At 44.7% G+C, this 23445-nt stretch overlaps 1 protein-coding gene across 3 annotated transcripts in view; it reads left to right on the plus strand.

The window, feature by feature from the left end:
• The window catches only part of CELF4 (CUGBP Elav-like family member 4), a 2081001-nt gene that overhangs the window by 1194124 nt on the left and 863432 nt on the right, over positions 1-23445 (plus strand). The gene's annotated exons all lie outside the window — the stretch shown is intronic.

A 23445-nucleotide genomic window follows, 5' to 3' on the forward strand; every position in this document is an offset into this window, starting at 1 on the left:
GATTTTAAAGCCACAGACCTCTGGGAGCTGAATCTGAGATATTCAATGCCGACATTCAATACGCAGGTCAGCCCCTAACCCAGAAGTTACAGTATATAGGTGCAAGCTTCAGCATAGCTAAGCGGGTAAAGCTAAGACTGTCTATTGTGATGCCTTGTCAGCTCAGTTAGCTATGTGGGCCCAGGCTCTAAATATGACTGATATTTTTGTTTAAAAATGTATTCACCGCCTAAACCTAGGCGGTTTCCAAAGAGCAGCCAGGAAACTCCTCATCACTACGGCCCTGATTCTATAAATGGGATAAGAACATAAGAATAGCCTTAGTGGGTCAGACCAATGGTCCCTCAAGCCCAGTATCTCGTTCTCACGGTGGCCAATCCAGGTCTCTAATACCTGGCCAAAACACAAGGCTTGGCAATATTCCATGCTACCAATTCAGGGCAAGCAGTGGCTTCTCCCATGTCTTTCTCAACAACAGATTATGGACTTTTCCTCCAGGAACTTGTCCAAAGTTTTTGTAAAACCAGCTCCGCTATTCACTTTTACCACAACCTCTGGCAATGCATTCCAGAGCTTAACTATTCTCTGGAACGCATTGCCAGAGGTTGTGGTAAGAGCGGATAGCATATCTGGTTTTAAGAAAGGTTTGTACAAGTTCCTGGAGGAAAAGTCCATAGTCTGTTGTTGTTGAGAAAGACATGGGGGAAGCCACTGCTTGCCCTGAATCGGAAAATGAAAAAAGCAAGACAATAAAAGGGAAGCAAGGGACAGGGAAAGAAAGAGGAAATTGCAGGGAGAGAGAAACAACAACAAAAAAATAACCCTTCACCTGTCTGCTGCCACGTCTCCTTTGCAAATTTGCTTCAGAATTAGGGGTTCAGGCTTCACCCTCCCTCCCACACCCGTCCAATTTCTGTAGCTCCAAGGAATGTCTTCATCGTCCTTGTCCGAAGCCGCCACGGTGTTCGGAAATCCACTGCCGTGGCGGGACCTGACATTTCATTTCTGCCAGGACTGAAGGAAAAGCTTCGCTGTTACTTTGTGGGGCTCTCGAAACTCTGTCCCTCCCTCCCTCTCCCTCACATATACATTCTCTGTCTCAGTATCTCTGACAGTTCTGTCTGTGCTGTCTTTTTTTTTTTTTTAAATCCTGGCAGCGCTGCCACTGTAATTGGACATGAAAAATGTTATGTACACGGTGTTTGCTACACGAGGGGTATGTTCAAAAGTGAGAACCTCACAAACGTTAAATGCTGCCCGATCATGACAGAGGGGGAAGAAGGGACTGATGGCATGTTAAGTTAACTAGCTTTCAGTTCAGGTGTGGTAAATAGACTATTCCAATTAGTTTGGTTGAGGGAGATAATGATTGAAGTCTACAAAATCCTAAGTGGAGTAGAACGGATATGAGCGAATTGATTTTTTTTGCTCCATCAAAAATTACAAAGACTGGGGGTGGGGTGGGGAGGGACACTTGATGAAGTTACAGGGAAATACTTTTTACAACCAATAGGAGGAAATATTGTTTTCACTCGGGGCCAGGTTCTTGAAATTTTGCGGTAAAAAAAACGGGCCACTCTCGGGCCCGTTATGATAGCAATTTCAAAAAGGCACTCGTCATTCTCAAAAAGATGCGCGTGCGGATGAGGTTGGTGGAGCGTAGCGAAGGTTCGCTAAATTTACATGAGATGAGTCCCTGGTGACAGTGATTGGCACATGCGCAGAATACACCACGAAAGAGGCTTAAATGTGCACATGTGCTGGGAAAAGCAACGCCGTAAGCGGGTCGGTCATAGGTATGCCAGAGCTACTGGATGAAGGGAGGGGAAATGCAACGTCTGCTTTCAACACGCGCGCATAGGACATGCCTTTTCTTCCTCCAAAACTGCTATAATTAATGTAATTGTGTCTTTATATTTTTATCTTTACTTTTCATAAATTGTTTCTTCAGGTACTTTAGGTAGATTGTGAGCCTTTGGGACAGTTAGGGAATTTCCAAGTACCTATCTTATTTATTGTATCTTTTAATACATCATTTTTGTAAACCGCTTAGAAACCTCACAGTTATTAGCGGTATATAAGAATTAAATTAAATTAAAATTAAATTAATTTTTGTAATTTGTTTATAATGTCAAATTTTTAACATGACAGCAAAAATCCCAAGACAGAAATCCTTAAAAGACTCCAAAATATTATCCCGACATGTTTCGCACACTGCGGTTTCAAGGGTCCTCCAATTTAAGTGAGGTGGATCGATACCGGCGGTTGTGGGAGGACCCTTGAAACAAACATGTCGGGTCCAACCCTCCAGAACCGAGCTATTTAAGTAAAAGACCGAACGAAGTTATGAATTTATGAACTGAACTCAAGAAATTGCTACATGAGCTAAGGGCTCCTTTTACGAAGCCGCGGTAGCGGTGTAACGCGCATAATAGCGCACGCTAAACTGCCGGACGCGCTAGCCGCCACGCCTCCTCTTGAGCAAGGCGGTAGTTTTTTGGCTAGCGCAGGGGCAGCTTATGATTAAAAGTCGCGCGCGTTAAAGCCGAAACCACGGCTTCGTAAAAAGAACCCTAAGTTTTTAAAGATTTATTGATTAAAATTTATGAAATATGCTAAAATGATTGAGCACTAAGCACTTTTGAGAGAGAATGAAGCACGGTAGGCTTTGTAAACAAACCGAGAAAAATTATTGATTTTCAAGGCATATCAAAAGTGCAACAATTAGACAATCCAAAAAAAGAGCTAAGGTCAAAACACACGCCAGAGATGCACTTTTCACAGTACTGGCACCGCCGGACCAGTCGCAGATTTTTGGCTGCCAAAACCCAAAGCCGCGCTTGGAGAATCACTCGGCGATATTGAAGAATCCGCCGGAGTGCTTGTTTAAATATTGATAAGTCCATTTGCATAGCAGAATTGGAGACTGCTAGGAAGCTCGGAAAAGACCACGGTGAGCCGTTCTGATAATCTGCCTCTAAAATACATGCGCGCTAAGCCGGTTTAGTGACTGCGTTTAAGGCAACCTTAGGTTTTGAGAATCTGGCCCTCAGAGAATAGTTAAGCTGAAATGCATTGCTAGAGGATGTGTTGGCAGTGGTTAGATTAGCTGGGCTTATAAAAAGGTCTGGACCATCTCCTGGAGGAGAAGTTCACTTGGTATTGAGGCAGACATGGGGGAAGCCACTGCTTGCCCAGGGATCGGTAGCATGGAATGTTGCGACTAGGGATTCCGGAATCTTGCCATTCTTTAGATTCTGCATGGAATTTTGATACTCTTTGGGGTTCTGGAATGTTGCTACTATTTGGGCTTCTGACCTGGATTGGCCACTGTGGAAACAGGATCACTGGTCTGACCCAGTAAGGCGATTCTTATGTTAAGTTCTTAATTACGCACGGTTCATAGACAACGGCGCGAAAGACAAAGGTGCGCGCCGACAACTGAGCACAAGATAGAGGCACGCGCCGAAGAAAATTACAGTTTTTAGGGGCTCCGACGGGGAGTTTTGTTGGGGAACCCCCCCACTTTACTTAATAGACATCGCGCCGGCGTTATGGGGGGTTTAGGGGGTTGTAACCTTCCACATTTTACTGTAAACTTAACTGTTTCCCTAAAAACAGGGAAAAAGTTAAGTTTTCGGTAAAATGTGGGGGGTTACAACCCCCCACACCCCCCCACAACGCCCCCACAACGCGGCGCGATGTCTAGTAAGTAAAGTGTGGGGGGGTTCCCCCCCACGCCCCCCCCGTCGGAGCCCTAAAAACAGTCATTTTGAGCAGCGCGCGCCTCCGCGCTGCGCTCAATTGTCTGGGCGCGCCTTTGTCCCGGCGCGCTTTTGACCTGACACCATTACGCACAACAGAAAATGGAGTGAAACTTTCTTGTAGATCATGGCGTTACAGCCTGGGAGAGATTTCATAGGGAAAATGACCTTTTATATCTCTCAAGTTCACTTTTATAGTAATATTTCTTGACTTAGCACCTTGGATTGAAAGTGGATTTTGCTTTAATCTCTGCCCCCAGCCCACAAACTGTGTGTTGTTTCCCTGCTGCCTATATATTTCCCCTTGGGAATGATTAGCAAAATATTTAAGATGCAAACGAATGTTTTAGGTTTTTTTTTAAACATTCCTCTTAACTATAATTGATCTGCTAAGTTTAATATCCTATAGGGGTTTTAGTATGCATTAATCAGTACTGCTAGCCTGTAGGGACAGCACTTCATTGCAATGATATGGAAACAGTCAGTGAAATATCCCATTCATTACATGCATTCATCAAAATACCCCCCCCCCCCTTTTTACAAAACTATAACACGGTTTTTAGCGCTGGCTGTGGCGGTAATAACTCCGGCACTCATAGAATTCCTATGAGCGTCAGAACTGAAAGCGCCGCGGCCAGAACCAAAAATTGCACTATGAGTGTGGAAATAGCAGAAAAACATGAAAATTCGTGTTTTATCATTTGCCGATAATAGCGTGCATTCTTGTAAGAAAAGGTACATTATTTGCAAATCATTAGGTGTCGTGCAAACAGTTGTACACGTGCCATAGTGCCCACTTTTCCAGAAAGAGTGAGCCCTCGGTGCATATACTCCCAAATTCTGTATATGGCGCCTTACGTTGTGTGCACATATCAGTGTGCACAGCCGACATGAGTGCACAACTCAATAGTTTAACAGGCCTAACTGACGCAAATAATTAGCAATTAACACCTTATAATTGACATTAATTGGCATTAATTAGAAGTTAACATAAGAAGCGCCATCTCCGGATCAGACCTTCGTTCCATCAAGTCCAGCGATCCGCACACGCGGAGGCCCTGCCAGGTGTACACCTGGCGTAATTTTAGTCACCCATATCTCTTGATGCCTCTCGTAAGGAGATGTGCATCTAGTTTGCTTTGAAATCCTAGAACGGTGGATTCCGCAATAACCTCCTCTGGGAGAGCATTCCAGGTGTCCACCACTCGTTGCGTGAAGCAGAACTTCCTGATATTTGTCCTGGACTTGTCCCCCCTTAGCTTCAGTCCATGTCCTCTTGTCCGTGTCACATTGCACATTGTAAATAATTGTTTTTCCTGCTCTATTTTGTTGATTCCTTTCAGTATTTTGAAGGTCTCGATCATATCCCCTCGCAGTCTCCTTTTCTCTAGGGAGAACAATCCCAGTCTCTTAAGTCGTTCCTCGTATTCCAAGTTCTCCATATCTTTTATTAGCTTTGTTGCTCGTCTCTGCACCCTCTCCAGCAGTTTTATGGTAATTGATGAAAATATTAAATAAGATGGGCCCAAGCGTGTCAGTTCTAGTGTGTGAATCTGAAAAGGGGGTGTGGCCAGGGAAGGAGCATGGGAAGGTCATGGGCATTCCTAAAAATTAGGTATACAGTTAGATAATTTACCTGATCTATGCACAACTTAGGTACAGGCATTCAGGCCTAGTTTTCCTTGGCCTAAATCAGGGGTGTCAAAGTCCCTCCTCGAGGGCCGCAATCCAGTCGGGTTTTCAGGATTTCTCAAATGAATATGCATGAGATCTATTTGCATGCACTGCTTTCATTGTATGCTAATAGATCTCATGCATATTCATTGGGGAAATCCTGAAAACCCGACTGGATTGCGGCCCTCGAGGAGGGACTTTGACACCCCTGGCCTAAATGGTTTTGCCTAAAATGTACGATGCACAATTCTATAATGTGCATATACCTGTTATGGAATTGTGCTCAGTGCCATTCTAGTCGCTGCCGATTTCTGGGCTCCATATGTAGTATATGGTCCATAGTGTGTCTTCTTTCAAAAAAAGTGCACACTGAGGGGAGGTATGATAGAGATCTACAAATTCCTGAGTGGTGTAGAATGGCTAAACATGTACCTGGATATAAACCGCTTTGAGTGTGGTCGTAAAACTTCAAAAAGGTGGTATACAAGTCCCAATCCCTTTACCTGATTTCATAATGCCTCATTCCACCAATAAGAGCCAACCTCATCAGTGATGTCACAATGGCTTGATTGTCCTATACTTGGCTCACTTTTACTGTATTTTATTTCTAGAGGGGTGCAGTGGTTAGAGCTACAGCCTCAGTACCCTGACATTGTGGGTTTATACCCCGCACTGCTCTCTGCCGCCCTGATCTCGCTGCCTTTACTCTGCACAAGCCACCCTACTGTCTGTTCTTCCGAGCCCTCGTGTTTAAAGCCCCCCTGCACAGCCCCGCTTTAAACCTGCGGGCTCGCACTGCAGAGAAGGCAGCAGAAAGCAGGAGAATCAGGGCCAGCTGCCGCCGCCAGGGATCGCCTGCATCCTGTGGAACAGATTTAAATATGAGCATGCACAATTTGCAAGAAAACTGCTACCACTTGTACTGTGGCGTCTGGCTCCTAGCACGTGGTGATGCTCTTCTTCCTGAAAAACCCTTGCAGCAAGCTTTTGCACTGGTCCCAGAGGAGATGACACGCTGCTGGGCTGTACGGGTCTCCCTCTGTCCCCCATTCGATGCTCGCACTGCAGAGAAGGTGGCATTTAATACAGACATTTCAAACAATTTACAATTTGCTCAGCAGTTGGCATGGATTAATTTGCAATCTTTAAAATCAAACTGCCCTGTATTTAAGGAAACCTGATCTACTGTAGCCTGTATTGCAATCTCGCGATCGTGATGCTCTATCTTCTCTTTTATGATGATATCTTTTAAAGATATCGTGTTCCGAATCATTGTCTTTCGAGTGACTGTCAGCCTTCCCCAAGTTTCTAGTTTAAAAGCTGTTCTATCTCCTTTTTAAATGTTGATGCCAGCAGCCTGGTTTCACCCTGGTTAAGGTGGAGCCCATCTTTGTGGAATAGGTTCCCCCTTCCTCAGTATTTTGCCCAATTCCTAACAAATAATAATAATAATAATTTTATTCTTGTATACCGCCATACCCAGCGAGTTCTAGGCGGTTCACATCAATTAATTAAGATCCGCGATGACACACAGATTTACAACATTTTATCAGAATTGCAAGCAGCGATGAGGGTGAGGATAGAAGGTAAGAGAGAGATCAAGAATGAAGGAGAAGAGCAGTACGAGGGGGGGGGGGGGTGAGGTTTTATTGCAGGAGTAGGGGGGTTAAGGGTCCTGTTCGCGGAATAGGTGAGTTGTGAGTAATTTTCTGAAGTCGAGGTAGGTGGGAGCTTTGAGTACCATTTGGGCTAGCCATGGGTTCAGCTTAGCCGCCTGGAAGGTGAAGGTTTTGTCTAGGAATCTTTTGAGATGACATAGTTTTAGAGAGGGGAAGGCGAACAGCTGAATTCTGCGGGATTTCTTATTGGTGCAATTCAGATTGAAGTGAGGATTGATGTATCTTGGCGATAAACCAAATACTATTTTGTAGCAGAAGCAGGCGAACTTGAATAGGACTCTGGATTTGAATGGCAGCCAATGAAGTTGGTGGTAAAAAGGGGTGATGTGTTCCCATTTGTTCAGGCCAAAAATGAGGCGGATGGTGGTGTTCTGGATCATTTTTAGTCTCCTGATGGTTTTCTTCGTGGAGCTCAAGTAAATGATATTGCAGTAGTCCAGTATGCTGAGAATGGAGGATTGTACTAGTAGGCGGAAAGAGGTGTCGTCGAAGTATTTTTTTATGGTGCGAAGTTTCCAGAGTACCGAGAAGCTTTTCCTGACTGTGAGATCGGTGTGATTTTCTAGGGATAAATGTTTGTCCGGCGTGACTCCCAGTATTTTTAAGGTTTGTTCGAGGGGAAAAACCATTCCTTTCACTTGAATTGTGGTGTCTTTGATTTTGTCTTTGGGGGTGGCTAGGAAGAATTTAGTTTTGTCAGGGTTTAGTTTTAGTCTGTATGATAGCATCCAGAGTTCAATCTGATTGAGTATGCTTGTAATGTAGGCGAGTAGTTCTGGTTAGAGGGATGGCTATTGTAATGTCATCTGCATAGATGAAAAATTTGAGCTTGAGGTTATGTAGGAGGTTTCCCAGGGAGGCAAGGTAGATATTAAACAGGGTGGGGGACAGGGGGGAGCCCTGCAGAACACCGCAGGAGTTGTCCCAGCTATATGAGAAGGAGTCGTTCTTGATTACCCTGTAGGATCTATTTCTTAGGAACCCTTGGAACCAGTTGAGGACCTGGTCGGAGATGCCAATGTGAGCCAGGCATTCTAGGAGAATGTTGTGATCGACTAGGTCAAAAGCGCTGCTCAGGTCGAGTTGTAAGATCAAGGCGCTTGAGCCCTGACTAAAGAGTGTGTGCAAGTGGTCGAGTAGGGAGCCTATAACCCTTCTCCTTGAATCAATGCAATGAGACTCTGGAGCTCTGCTTATCTCTTGGGTCCTGCGTGTGGAATAGAGAATGACACGGTGACAAAATTCATCACCGTTCCCGCCCCGCGGATAACCGCGGGAAACCATCTTCATGTCATTCTTTAAGGAGAGAGGGAAGAATCAGAGTATAATTGGGCACAACCACTGACCCACAAGCTTTGCTTTGAAGAATCCTGGGGTAGAAGGATCGAGGTTGAACTAGACACTAGAAAATGACATGGGATTATTTCCCGCGGTTATCCGCGGGGACGGGAACGGTGATGAATTTTGTCACCGTGTCATTCTCTAGTGTGGAACAAGGAACATTTCTAAAAATGCTACCCTGGAGGTTCTAGATTTTAACTTCCTACCTTAAGAGCCTAAATTTGACTTGTAGAACCTCCCTACCACATTTTCCTATGTCATTAGTACCCACATGTACCAAGACAGCAGACTCATCCTTAGCACTGTCTAAAATCTAGTCTAGGTGACACGTGAGGTTCGCCCCTTCGTGCCAGACAGGCAAGTGACCAAGTGATCCTCACGTCCACCAGCCACCCAGCTGTCTACATGCCTAATGATTGAATCTCCCATTATAATGGCCATCCTAACCCTTCCCTCCTGGGCAGAAGCCCCTGGAGACATATCCTCAGTGTGAAAGGACATTGCATCCCTGGTGGGCAGGTCCTGGGCTACAGGATTGCCTCCTACTTCACCATGGTGATGTTCTCCTTTAAGAAGACTTCCCTCCTCCGAGGCAGCACAGAGGCTGCCAGACTGGAGGTGGGTCTTTTCTACAGTGTACCTGTAGGTCTTCTCTATGTACCTTTCTGTCTCCCTTAGCTCCTCCAAGTCTGCTGCTCTAGTCTCGAGAGATCGGACCCATTCCCTAAGTGCTAGGAGCTCTGTGCACTGAGCACACACTTAAGATCTGAGGTAATCAAACATGTGACACTCAGTGCAAAAGACTGGATTGCCCCCATCTTGCTGCTGGACTGCTGCCTGCATCTTAATATTGGTGATTTCCTTGTTAAGTTGCAACGGGAGTTGGAAAATTTACACTAAGGTCCCCTAAGATTGCTATTTACAAGTTAGGCTATGGTAATGTTTAATTTTTATTATTATTTTGTAATTGGTAGGTTATCCTCCAAGGATTTTTTAGACTATTTCTTAAGAGCTAATTACCAACTAATAGAGATTAGCTAATTACTTGTTTAGCCTTCTAATTGGTTCAAGGGCCTAAAAATCAGATTTGCTTTACTCTTGCCGTGATCCAATATCTTTATCATTTCCTCAGCCCGAAGCTATTTTGCCTTTATTTTCCTACCAAGCAGCAAAGAATTGATCCAGTTTGCCTAAAGAAATTAGGGGGCTGTTAATTCAGTGGGAGATGGCTGGCTATTTCCTGCTGAATATCCAGTTTGCCGGATTGGCTATGATGCATGACATAACCCAGGGATCTCAAAGTCCCTCCTTGAGGGCCGCAATCCAGTCGGGTTTCCAGGATTTCCCCAATGACTATGCATTGAAAGCAGCGCATGCACATAGATCTCATGCATATTCATTGGGGAAATCCTGAAAACCTGACTGGATTGCGGCCCTCAAGGAGGGACTTTGAGACCCCTGACATAACCGATCCTTGTGACCCTGGTTAAGTCACTTATTTATTTATATATTTCTAAAATTTCTTGACCGCCTATAACTAAGCAGTAAAGAAAATAAAACATTCATAATGGTTCAGAGGACAACATACTGAGACTTTCAATTCCCCACAACCAGGCTATACATTAACCCACTGAAAATGACAAAGAACCTGCAGGAAATTTGCATATCATCGATCTTCAGCGGTTCTAGAGCAGTGGCTCCCATTCCCAACCCTGTCCTAGAGGACCACCAGCCAGTGCCGTCATCTTCTATGTTTCTATGAGGGGCTCGGGGCTCAAGGATCTATCGTACGAGGAAAGGCTGAAAAATCTGCGGCTGTACTCACTCGAGGAACGTAGGGAGAGAGGAGACATGATCGAGACGTTTAAGTATATTACCGGCCGTATCGAGACGGAAGAAGAGATTCTCTTTCTCAAAGGACCCTCAGCCACAAGAGGGCATCCGCTCAAACTCAGGGGCGGGAAATTTCATGACGACACCAGGAAATATTTCTTCACCGAGAGAGTGGTTGATCCTTGGAACGAGCTCCCCGTGCAGGTGATCGAGGCAAACAGCGTGCAAGAATTTAAGAGCAAATGGGATGCCCATATGGGATCCCTTAGAGGGTTAAACCAAGGGAACCTGTCACCAGGAATGGGATCCCTAGGATAGTAGACTTGGGGGTGGGTCAGTAGAGTGGGCAGACCTGATGGGCTATGGCCCTTATCTGCCGTCATCTTCTATGTTTCTATGTTTTTAGGATAGCCCTAATGAATATGCATGAGAGAGATTTGCATATAATAGAGGTGACAGGCATGCAAATCTGCCCACGCCCATTCATTAAGGTTATCCCAAAAAGCCGACTGGCTGGTGGTCCCCCAGGACAGGGTTGGGAACCACTGTTCTAGAGCCCAGATCATAATTCAAGTTCCTCATTTGGTATCTCTCCCCAGTATAACCTTAAAAGGAGGCCTCTACATACAGTTGTGTTTTTTTTTTTTTTTAACATTTTCTTAAACTGTAACCGGTCTGAACAGATATAGACTGTGAGCCTGTCAGGACAGACAGGGAAAAATGCTTAAGTACATACCTCAGTAAATTCAGGTAAACCATTCTGAGCCATGGAATATTGGTAAAACTTGGTTATGTCATGCATCATAGCCAATCCAGCAAACTAGTTATTCAGCAGGAAATAGCCAGCTATCTCCCACTGAATATCCGATGATATCTGGCTATGTGGTACTTAGCCAGCAGGGGGATGTTGCCAGCTGAATAAGTACCGATGAATATGGGTGGAGGGGGGGAATTATGTCCAGTACCCACAACTAGGATAGAATAGTGCCAGCATTCAGGTGATCCATATCTATGTTTCTACAACCTTAATGCACCAATGCGTATCCTGAACTTTCTCGTGGTTCCAAGCCACTAAACTGTCTCTAGAGAAGAAGCAGAAAAAGTGGGGCGTCAGTGGTCTCTCTGACCGCCAGATGTGTCCATTTTTATTCCAAGGCACAGTAGTCCCCCGGAATAGGCGTCGGAATGGGGGAGGCCACGGCAGCCACAGCCTCTCCCCAAATTGGCAGTCGGTTACGGCTCTACTTCCCCCATCTACCTCCCCCCGGCCGCTGTAATTTTAAATCATCAGGCAGCCACCACGCAGTGTCGACCTACAGGCTTGCTCTGGAACCATTTATTCTGCAGCGCCCCCCGCAGGAACAGAAAATCGCTGCGGAAGGAAGACTTCCGGGGCAGGCCTGCTCACTGACGTTGCGCTGCGGCAGCCCGAAGGACCGGGGAAGGTAGGTGGGGGAGTCAGGAGCTAGAAAGAGAGGTCGCGCCACAGGATCCTGCTAGGGCAGAGCTTTTCGGACACCCCCCACCCCCACCCAAACAAAAAAAAAAACATTCTGCGGCCTATGATCCCCACTAATACTGGCATGAATTTCTGTTCAAAGACTTAAAAGCAGGAGGTAGACTGGGCATCCTTGCTTATAAGGCAGTATGTTGCTTTATGTATGGATAAGAACATAAGAATAGCCTTACTGGGCCAGACAAATGGTCCATCAAGCCCAGTAGCCCGTTCTCATGGTGGCAATCCAGGTCACTAGTACATGGCCAAAACCCAAGGTGTAGCAGTATTCCATGCTACCAATACAGGGCAAACAGTGGCTTCCCCCGTGTCTTTCTCAATAACAGACTATGGACTTTTCCTCCAGGAACTTGGCCAAACTTTTCTTAAAACCAACTACATTATCCGCTCTTACCACAACCTCTGGCAATGAGTTCCAGAGCTTAACTATTCTCTGAGTGAAAAAATATTTCCTCTATTGGTTCTAAAAGTATTTCCCTGTATTTTACTTCATCGAGTGTCCCCTAGTCTTTGTCATTTTTGGCGGAGTGAAAAATCGATCCACCTGTACCCATTCTACTCCACTCAGGATTTTGTAGACTTCAATCATACCTCCCCTCAGCCGTCTCTTTTCCAAGCTGAAAAGCCCTAACCGTTTTAGTCTTTCCTCGTACGAGAGGAGTTCCATCCCCTTTACCATCTTGGTCGCTCTTTGAACCTTTTCTAGCGCCACTATATCTTTCTTGAGATGAGGCCAGAATTGAACGCAATACTCCAGATGAGGTCACAGGGCTGTTGCAGAGTCAGAGCAGGTGGAGTTGTAATGGAGGTTCTTGTACTTCTTCTGTATCTGCTGAGTGCCGCTGCTGGAGACAGAGGTTGGGCCAGATGGTCATTTGAGTGGGCCAAGTCTACAGTAGTACCGTGTTTCCCCCAAAATAAGACCTACCCCAAAAATAAGCCCTAGTTAAGATCGACCCTTGAAGCCCCTCCAAATGTCTCCAACACTCCCCAACTCCATCCCTGACACTAGTGCTGCCCGAGTCAATGAAAAAATTGGACTCATCAATTCAGCAACCCCCACCCCAATGAAACCTGACAAACCTCCGCTCTGAGGCCTTCAAAAACAGCAGCGGCAGCAGTGGCTCTGAATGGACTGCTTCGCGGCCTTCCCCGCCGGGGCTGCTATGTGATGAGGCAGAGGGAAGGCCCTGGTGGGGAAGGCCGCAGAGCGACCCATTCAGAGTGCTGCCGCCGCTGGTTTTGGAGGCCTCTGAGTGGAGGTATTTTGGTCTGATGGCGGGAGGGTCAGTGGAGTTCTGCTGCACAGGGGGATGGGAGGGAGGGATAGAAAGATACTGCAGAAGGGGATGGGTGAGAGGGGAGGAAAGATGCTGCACATGGCGGGGGGAGAAAGGAAAGAGGAAGACTTGGGATGGGGGAGAGGAAGGGAGAGATGATTGTTGTACAGTTGTTCTACGGTTATAGTTGAAGAAATGAGATGCTGCCAAGGGACATCAACCAATGCGTTGACTAAAGTCATAGGTGTAAAAGGAACCAAGACTTCTCAATATATGAAAGTCAAAAATGGATCTTAAATATAGGTATTAAGAAGTGAGGTAATACAATTTTCACATACACTCAGAATTGTGAAATCCGACCAAGAGCCGTGGCTCCTATAGCCGAACCCACCGTCCCATCACTGTGTATGACTTTGGTGCAAAATAATAATAAGTAAGGCAACGTGCTCTTTGAATGCTAGATTTGTTCTCAATGGCAATAAGAGGGAAAAACCTCTCCAATTAGCTTTAAGGTGTGTTAGCAGGTACCGACATGGGCCATGTTTCGAGGTTCTGTTTCAAGGAACCCAAAGGAGATGTGCAAAAACTTCAAATGCCAGAGAAATAGTTGCTGAGTGATTCGGACAAAACACTTGTGTTCATAGGTTGAAAAGTCTCTTCTGATAAAGTCATAGGACACACCCTGTCCAGAGGAAACTCGATGCAGTGAACAAGAGTTGATTCATTTTTATTATTATTTTTTTTTTTTATGAAGACATGGCTAAAAACAGAAACCAAATCGTGATGACAGCATCAGTGATACAGGATGACTGAACAACTCAGAGCTGCAATCAGTCCGAATTAGATGGAAAATATTTTTTTTTCGGTTGTAATCGACTTCATAGGCAGGGGAGGGGGGGAACGGTATCTGAAGACACACATGTGTATGTACAGTAAGAAAAGGTTCCCGCTGTGGACACCGTGCTAATTTTCAGCAGATTTCAAATGCTCCCCCCCCCCTACACCCCCCACCCTGGTTTCCACAGACACAGTAGATGCACCCTCTGTATGATCAGCGGCTCCAATTAAATCCTGACGCGGGCTCGTTCTTGCCCTAATGAGTCTGCCTTTATTGTAGTGGTATCCTAACAACACCGCTTCCCTTCCCGAGCCCGTGCCCTGGAAGACGGCAGAAGAGCCAGCGAGAACTTAATGACATTTCTCTCGATAATTGGTGTCTTTCATGTCAAGATGATCTCACTTTTTATTAAGGGTTCCGTGCCCCCTGCTTTCTCTTTTCCCTATAAAGGAATTGTCAACTAATATAAATCATCACCCACATTAAATTATGTTTGCCTTTTATTTATTCATTTCCTTTTTATCCTGATGAACTGGACACCTTTATCGTTCCCTTTAACTTCTCCTGCTTTCTTCTATTTTTTTTTCATATCCTTTGCTCTCTGAACTCTGCTTTTTCTCCTATTCACGTTCCTTCCTCTTTCTGTCTCTCCGCTTTTGACTTTCTTGTCATTTCAGTCACTTTGAGCCTCTGCTTTGCTTCATCTCGCTGTTTCTCTGAACCACGGTTTTCTCTGTAGTGCACTTCCCCTCCCCCGACTTCCATCACGCTTTTGTCCACACTCATCTTTCTCCTAATCTTCTTCTCTCGTGCCCCACAGTATCTCCATTGTTTCCACATTTTAACCTCAGCTGGGTTTTTTTGCCCGGTTTGGCTAGCAGTGCCCACATATATATGATTTATTAAGAGCATAAGAATAGCCTTACTGAATTAGACCAATGGTCAATCAAGCCCAGTAGCCCGTTCTCAAGGTGGCCAATCCAGGTCACTAGTACCAAAGAGTAGCAAGATTCCAGCATCTCAAAGAATAGCAAGATTCCGGAACCCCAATGGGAGCAACATTCCAGAGCTGAGATTGTGATGTCATAATGCCTCATTCCACAGTGCCTCAGAGCCTACCTCAGCAGTGATGTTACAATGGCTTCATTGTCCTATACTTGGCTCATGTAAGAACATAAGAAGAGCCTTACTGGGTCAGACCAACGATCCTTTAAGCCCAGTAGCCCGTTCTCACGGTGGCCAATCCAGGTCCCTAGTACCTGACCAAAACCCAAGGAGTAGCAACATTTCAGCATCTCAAAGAATAGCAAGATTCCGGAACCCCAATGGGAGCAACATTCCAGAGCTGAGATTGTGATGTCATAATGCCTCATTCCGCAGAGCCTCAGAGCCAACCTCATCAGTGATGTTACAATGACTTGATTGCCTTATACTTGGCTCATGTAAGAACATAAGAAGAGCCTTACTGGGTCAGACCAACGGTCCTTTAAGCCCAGTAGCCCGTTCTCACGGTGGCCAATCCAGGTCCCTAGTACCTGACCAAAACCCAAGGAGTAGCAACATTTCAGCATCTCAAAGAATAGCAAGATTCCAGAACCCCATTGAGAGCAACATTCCAGAGCTGAGATTGTGATGTCATAATGCCTCATTCCACAGTGCCTCAGAATCAACCTCATCAGTGATGTTATAATGACTTGATTGTCCTATGCTTAGTACATGTAAGAGCATAAGAATAGCCTTACTGGGTCAGACCAATGGTCCATCAAGCCCAGTAGCCCATTCTCACAGTGGCCAATCCAGGTCACTAGTACCTGGCCAAAACCCAAGGTGTAGCAATATTCCATGCTACCGATCCAGAGCAAGCAATGGCTTCCCCCTGTCTTTTTCAATAACAGACTATGGACTTTTCCTCCAGGAAATTGTCCAAACCTTTCTTAAAACCAGCTACGCTATCCGCTCTTACTGCATCCTCTGGCAATGTGTTCCAGAGCTTAACTATTCTCTGAGTTGAAAAAAATTTCCTCCTATTGGGCTTATCTCAGTTAGGACCATATCATCATTAATGTTATTGGATATCATTTTTGTCCCTGGGCGGGTTACTTGATCCCCTTATTGCCCCAGGTGCATTGGACGGATTGTGAGTCCAGCAGGTCAGACAGGGAAAGATGCTTGGGTACCTGAATGGACTCATGTAGACCGTTCTGAGCTCTCTTGGGAGAACAGCATAGAAAATTGAATTAATACCTAGGGCAATGGGGCAATTAAGTGCTCGAAAAAAAAGCAAGGGTTAGAAGGAAAAGTGTGCCTTTTTGCAGATGATACCAAGATTTGTAACAGAGTAGGCACCGAAGAGGGAGTGGAAAATATGAAAAAGGATCTGCAAAAGTTAGAGGAATGGTCTAATGCCTGGCAACTAAAATTCAATGCAAAGAAATGCAGAGTAATGCATTTGGGGATTAATAATAGGAAGGAACCGTATATGCTGGGAGGAGAGAAGCTGATATGCACGAACGGGGAGAGGGACCTTGGGGTGATAGTGTCCGAAGATCTAAAGGCGAAAAAACAGTGTGACAAGGCAGTGGCTGCTGCCAGAAGGATTCTGGGCTGTATAAAGAGAGGCGTAGTCAGTAGAAGGAAGAAGGTGTTGATGCCCCTGTACAGGTCATTGGTGAGGCCCCACTTGGAGTATTGTGTTCAGTTTTGGAGACCGTATCTGGCGAAAGACGTAAGAAGACTTGAGGCGGTCCAGAGGAGGGCGACGAAAATGATAGGAGGCTTGCACCAGAAGACGTATGAGGAGAGACTGGAAGCCCTGAATACGTATACCCTAGAGGAAAGGAGAGACAGGGGAGATATGATTCAGACGTTCAAATACTTAAAGGGTATTAACGTAGAACAAAATCTTTTCCAGAGAAAGGAAAATGGTAAAACCAGAGGACATAATTTGAGGTTGAGGGGTGGTAGATTCAGGGGCAATGTTAGGAAATTCTACTTTACGGAGAGGGTAGTGGATGCCTGGAATGCGCTCCCGAGAGAGGTGGTGGAGAGTAAAACTGTGACTGAGTTCAAATGGGATGAACACAGAAGATTTAGAATCAGAAAATAATATTAAATATTGAACTAGGCCAGTACTGGGCAGACTTGCATGGTCTGTGTCTGTTTGGTGGAGGATGGGCAGGGGAGGGCTTCAATGGATGGGAGGGTGTAGATGGGCTGGAGTAAGTCTTAACAGAGATTTCGGCAGTTGGAACCCAAGCACAGTACCGGGTAAAGCTTTGGATTCTTGCCCAGAAATAGCTAAGAAGAAAAAAAATATATATATTTAAATTGAATCAGGTTGGGCAGACTGGATGGACCATTCGGGTCTTTATCTGCCGTCATCTACTATGTTACTATGTTACTATGTTACTATGTCTGTCCTCTCTTTAGTTTTTGCATTTTGCACATAACGTTCTTTCTTGTCCCCACTTGGGACTGTTATTCCTTATTATTTTCTTACATTGCTTTATGATATATTTATTGACTCATTACTAACCTATATGAGACCTCTTTTAACCCTTGATTTTTTTTTAATGTCCGCGCTACTTATCTATCAATTTTTAATTTTAATGCTAATTTTAACTTGGGGCTCCTTTTTACAAAGGTGTGCTAGCATTTTTAGTGCACGCTTAGCGTGCGCAAAAATGCCACCTGTGCTAGCCGCTACCGCCGCCTTTTAAGCAGGCGGTAATTTTTTGGCTAACGCGCACTAATTTTGTGCGTGTGCTAAAAACGCTAGCGCACTATAGTAAAAGGAGACCTTGGTTATATTAAATTAAGGGCTCCTTTTATCAAGGCGTGCTACGGGGGTTAGCGCGTCGGACATTTCATCACGCGCTAACCCCCGCGGCAAGCCAAAAGCCTAACGCCTCGTCAATGGAGGCGTTAGTGACTAGCGCGGCAGGCGGTTGAACGCGCAGTATTCCGCGCGTTAACTGCCTACCTCACCTTGATAAAAGGAGCGTAAAAGTTTTGATTTTTCATATATCCTATACGTTTGCTTACCTTTCTTGTTTATTTTTGTTCCGGTTCCATCTAATACCTTTCAAATTAGGTTTGTAGGAATATTTACCCATACTTTATCTTAGTAGTGTTTTCATTTCCCTTGGGCTTCTTTCGCTGGCCCTATTTAAGGTACCATCCAACTAATACATCCAACCTCCGCCTATTTTACACTCTTCCCAGTGTATTGTGAATCTTTAACATGCTTTTATATCATCTTCCATATATTATATAAACGAATGTGTCCTCAGGTACACCTCCTCCACCTTTAATATAGTCCTGTATTCGGTGGGGATATCTGTATGTCATATATACTCGTTCGCCTACATTATTTTTTAGTTGTCATACATTTCTAATTTTTTAATTTTTTCATTGGTATGATATATTTAGAAGTTTTCATTTAAAAATATAAATAAATTCTTAATACGTTTACTTAACTTAAAGTCATCATTCTTGCGCTACTGGGATCGAGTTCCAATGAAAAAATTTAAAAATTTGAAATGTATGTAGGCGAACAAGGATATATGACACACAGATATCCCCACCGAATACAAGACTATATTAAAGGTGGAAGAGGTGTACCTGAGGCCACATTCGTTTTTATAATACAGTAAAACCTTGATTTGCAAGTGTTTTGCAAGACAAGCAAAACGTTTTATTAAATTTTAACTTGATATACAAGCAATGCCTTGCAATACAAGTACTTACAGTATACAGTACACACATCACAACCGAGCCGATGGTTCTTCTCTCTCTGACGCTGCAAGAGTGTAGTGACTGTTCTAAACGAGCAAAGTCTTGTAATACGAATACATACAGTATACACGCATCACATCATCCCAACTGAGCCAATGGTTCTTCTCTCTCTGACGCTGCGGGAGTGTAGTGATTGTTCTAAATGAGCGAGGTCTTGCAATACGAGTCCATACAGTATACACACGTCACATCATCGCAACTGAGCCGATGGTTCTTCTCTCTCTGACGCTGCGGAAGTGTAGTGACTGTTGTATACAAGCGAGGTCTTGCAATACGAGTACATACAGTATACACGCGTCGCATCATCCCAACTGAGACAATGGTTCTTTTTTCTCTGACACTGCAAGAGCGTAGTGACTGTTCTAAATGAGCAAGGTCTTGCAGCACGAGTATGTATACTATTTTGTATTAAAGTTTGTGGGTTGTGGAACGAATCGTCTGAGTTTCCATTATTTCCTATGGGGAAATTTGCTTTGATATACAAGTGCTTTGGATTGCAAGCACGCTTCTGGAACGAATTGTGCTCGCAAACCAAGGTTTCACTGTATATGGAAGATAATATACATGTTAAAGATTCACAATACACTGGAAAGAGTGTAAAATAGGCGGAGGTTGGATGTATTAGTTGGACCATAACATCTTAGCGATTAATGGTGCCATCTTGGACAGAAGTGTTTATTTAAGGTATGCACATCACATCGTCACAATTCACTTCTGTCGATACTTGCACACTAGGGAGCTCCTAATCAAAACAGAAATACAGTACGTCTAAACACCCGCCTAAATTGACACTTGGACAAACAGTTAGACAAGTCGGCCAAGTGCCGATAATCAAATCGGGCTTTAGACCTACCTAAAAACAACTTAGGCCTTTTCAGTGCTGCTGTACGACCAGAGCTAAAAGGGGCGTTTTAAGAGGAGTGGCGAGGGTGAGATTTGGGCGGGGATGTGGGCTGATCTAAACTCAGGGCTCCTTTTACGAAGCCGCGTAAGCGGTTTGACGTGCAAAATAGCGCACGCTAATTTTCCGGCCGCGCCAGCCACTACCGCCTCCACTTGAGCAGGCGGTAGTTTTTAAACTTTAACATGTGCGGGGGTTAGCGCGCACTAAAAAGGTGCGTGCGATAAAGCCGCTAACGCGGCTTCGTGAAAGGAGCCCTCGGTCATACTGCAAGTATAACCGAAAGTTTAACGAGTCTGCCTGGACGGAACTTGTACATTGTGACTTAGGCCATGTAAAACCAGGTCTAAGTGCCCAGAAGGTATTCAAAGTGACCAGAGAGCCAATGTAGAGACAAAGTACAGACCCCCACACATTCCCACAGTGATCACTGAGCCCCCCTCAAACACACACACACACCGCCATAAAAATCAGAATAAAAACTTCACATATCTGCCTCCAGAAACATCATAGAAACATAGAAACCTAGAAGATGACGGCAGATAAGGGCCATAGCCCATCAGGTCTGCCCACTCTACTGACCCACCCCCAAGTCTACTATCCTAGGGATCCCACTCCTGGTGACAGGTTCCCTTGGCTTAACCCTCTAAGGGATCCCACATGGGCATCCCATTTGCTCTTAAATTCTTGTACGCTGTTTGCCTCGATCACCTGCACCGGGAGCTCGTTCCAAGGATCAACCACTCTCTCGGTGAAGAAATATTTCCTGGTGTCGCCATGAAATTTCCTCACCGAGAGAGTGGTTGATCCTTGGAACGAGCTCCCGGTGAAGGTGATCGAGGCAAACAGCGTGCAAGAATTTAAGAGCAAATGGCATTGAAAAGCCTAGTAGAGCTTGCACAGAGGTGTCTTATATAGGCTGGGGGGTGGGCTAGTGAACCATAGAAAGGAGGACCCAGACCCATAAGCCACTCTAACCACTGCATTTATGGTGGAACATGTGCACCCTCAAACCCCCCTAAACCCTACTGTACTGCCATATAGGTGCCACCTGCAGCCGTGAGGACTATTGGGGTTGTAGACAGTTGAGTCTAGTAGGTTTTGGGGGTGTTTTGGGGGGCTCACTATGACCTATAAGGGAGTTATGGTGAGATGTTTATGTGGCACCCTTTTTGTGAAGTTCACAGCAGTGCCCTGTAAGGTGCCCCTCTGCTCTGTTGCCATGTTTGGGTGTTTAGTCCATTACTTTGCTGGCCCCTCTCACGTTCTAAAGGTCCTTTTTTAGGCGTTTTTGACTTGGACAAATTTTTGGACAAGAATGGGGTATAGACGACTTAGCGGTCTGGGCGATCAAACAGCTGGACGTACAGTTAGACGACTCTTGAAAAAACAAAATATTTTGGATGAATTTTTTGAGAATGGACTTTGAACACTACCAACTTTGGGCGACTAGCGACTTAGGCCCCAAATGGACTTAGATGTTTCTTTCGATTATGCCCCTCCACATCGCACTTACACATCACTGTAGCTGAATGTCCGTGATTGATGCATTTATCAGGCACAACACAACACTCATGGTTTTTGTTCACCTATCTACATCCTCTGTTTTCACTTGTTTTCTATGATTTATGCTTTATATTTTGGATTTTATATTTTGGGTTTATTTTATTTTTATTCGCTAGGACCCCTGATGAAGGAGTGTTAACCGAAACACGGACCGTATTGAATGTATGGTGGGATATTATGTATTTTATACAATATAATGAGGTTTGATGTACGATAATAAATGGATTAAGTTATTGTGGTATTAGCTTTTTTGTATGTTTGTATATTAATGAATATGCATGAGGCAGATTTGCATGCATGTCGCCTCTAATATTTGCAAATCTGCCTCATGCATATTTATTAGGGATTTGTTGAAAACCCAGCTTTAAGAACCACTATTCTAGACCGATTTCTATGCTGTTCACCTGCAGTTTGTCTAAATCTCAAGGGGGGCATATTAGAGGTATGGTGTGGGCGGGGCTTCGACAGACCTAGGACTTGGTGACATCTCTCCCTCACGACTCCTGTGTTTGCTTTGGACATTTGTCTGCCATAATCGAACATTTAAGAATACGATGGTAGCAGGTTTCCGGGTCTCGCCATGTGTGTGTAGAAAGAACCGACGTTTCAGCCATCATGCTGTGATGTGAATAAAACAGTACACATCTGTCTATATGACAGCTTCAGATGTTATTGCTGGCAAGCAAGCTCCTGGAATAGCCTGGTGGGCGGAGTAATGAACTATAGAAATGGGGACTCAAACCCATACTCCACTCTAACTTCCACACTTATGGTGGAATTTGTGACCCTTCCAAACCCCATCCTAATCCCACTGCACCCACGTATAGGTGTTGAGAAAATGAGACTGCAAGGGGATATGATCGAGACCTTCAAAATACTGAAAGGAATCGACAAAATAGAGCAGAAAAAAAAAATTATTTACATTGTCCAATTTGACACGGACAAGAGGACACAGAATGAAGCTAAGGGGGGACAAGCCCAGGACAAATATCAGGAAGTTCTGCTTCACACAGAGAGTGGTTGACACGTGGAATGCATGGACAAGAGGACATGGACTGAAGCTAAGGGGGGACAAGTCCAGGACAAATATCAGGAAGTTCTGCTTCACGCAACGAGTGGTGGACACCTGGAATGCTCTCCCAGAGGAGGTTATTGCGGAATCCACCGTTCTAGGATTTAAAAGCAAACTAGATGCACATCTCCTTACGAGAGGCATAGAGGGATATGGGTGACTAAAATTATGACAGGTGTACACCTGGCTGGGCTTCCGCGTGTGCGGATTGCCGGACTTGATGGACCGAAGGTCTGATCCGGAGATGGTGCTTCTTATGTTCTTATGTCACCTGCAGGCATAAGGGCTATTAGTGTGGTGTACATTTGAATACAGTGGGTTTTGGAGGACTCGCAGTACAATTTAAGGAAGCTATGGTGAGAGGTGTGCCTGGGATGTCTGTGTGGCCAGTCTAGTAAGAATGCTGGCCCCTCCTACATCTCAGTGGCTTGTTCAGTTATGGAATACCCTCCCATCTTACATTAGACAAGAATCTGTATCCAATAGCTCCAAGCGTTCCTTGAAAACCTTTCTGTACAGGGACGCGTTCGAAACTTAAGCCTAGAGGTTTGGCACTTCCAATCACTAGAATACCTAATCCATCGATTTTTATCTTCTTCATATTTTGATTTGCTTCACTTGTCATTCCCCAACCTATTTTTTCTCCCCTTCATTGTTTTCTTTTCTTAAAACCATTGCAGTTCTTCCGCCTTTCTCCGTTCACCTATTGTCCAAGTTTGTACTTGTCTGTATTTTAAAACATTGCTGTTTCCCCCTATTTTATTCTGTATACCGCTTAGACATTTTTATGAGCGTTGGCATCAAATTTTAAATAAACTTGAAAACACAAGATAGGCATTTTGCAGTTTTTGAAACTGGGCATGTTGTAGGTGCTGGATTTTTGGGACGCGTCCCTCAGAACATCTAGACTTGGATCTAGACATCGTATCGAAAATGGCCCTCTCCATCTAAATTTGTTTCTGCATCTCTCTTTCTCCATACACACGCTCCCTTTCCCGTTCTGTTCTTTTGCTGTGGTCACTCACAGAGTGGCGTTGTACTGACTGCAGCTGAAAGACAAAAGCCGTCATTGGAACCTTGTAGATGCAAGTTAGGCAAAAGCTATTAACAAGCGACTATTATCCAAATTTACAAGATAGAACAACCCACATCACTTCCCTTTCTCAGTTAATAAATACAAAGGA

The sequence above is a fragment of the Geotrypetes seraphini genome, chromosome 1 (genome assembly GCF_902459505.1).
Source record: "Geotrypetes seraphini chromosome 1, aGeoSer1.1, whole genome shotgun sequence".
In the NCBI taxonomy this organism is placed as follows: domain Eukaryota; kingdom Metazoa; phylum Chordata; class Amphibia; order Gymnophiona; family Dermophiidae; genus Geotrypetes; species Geotrypetes seraphini.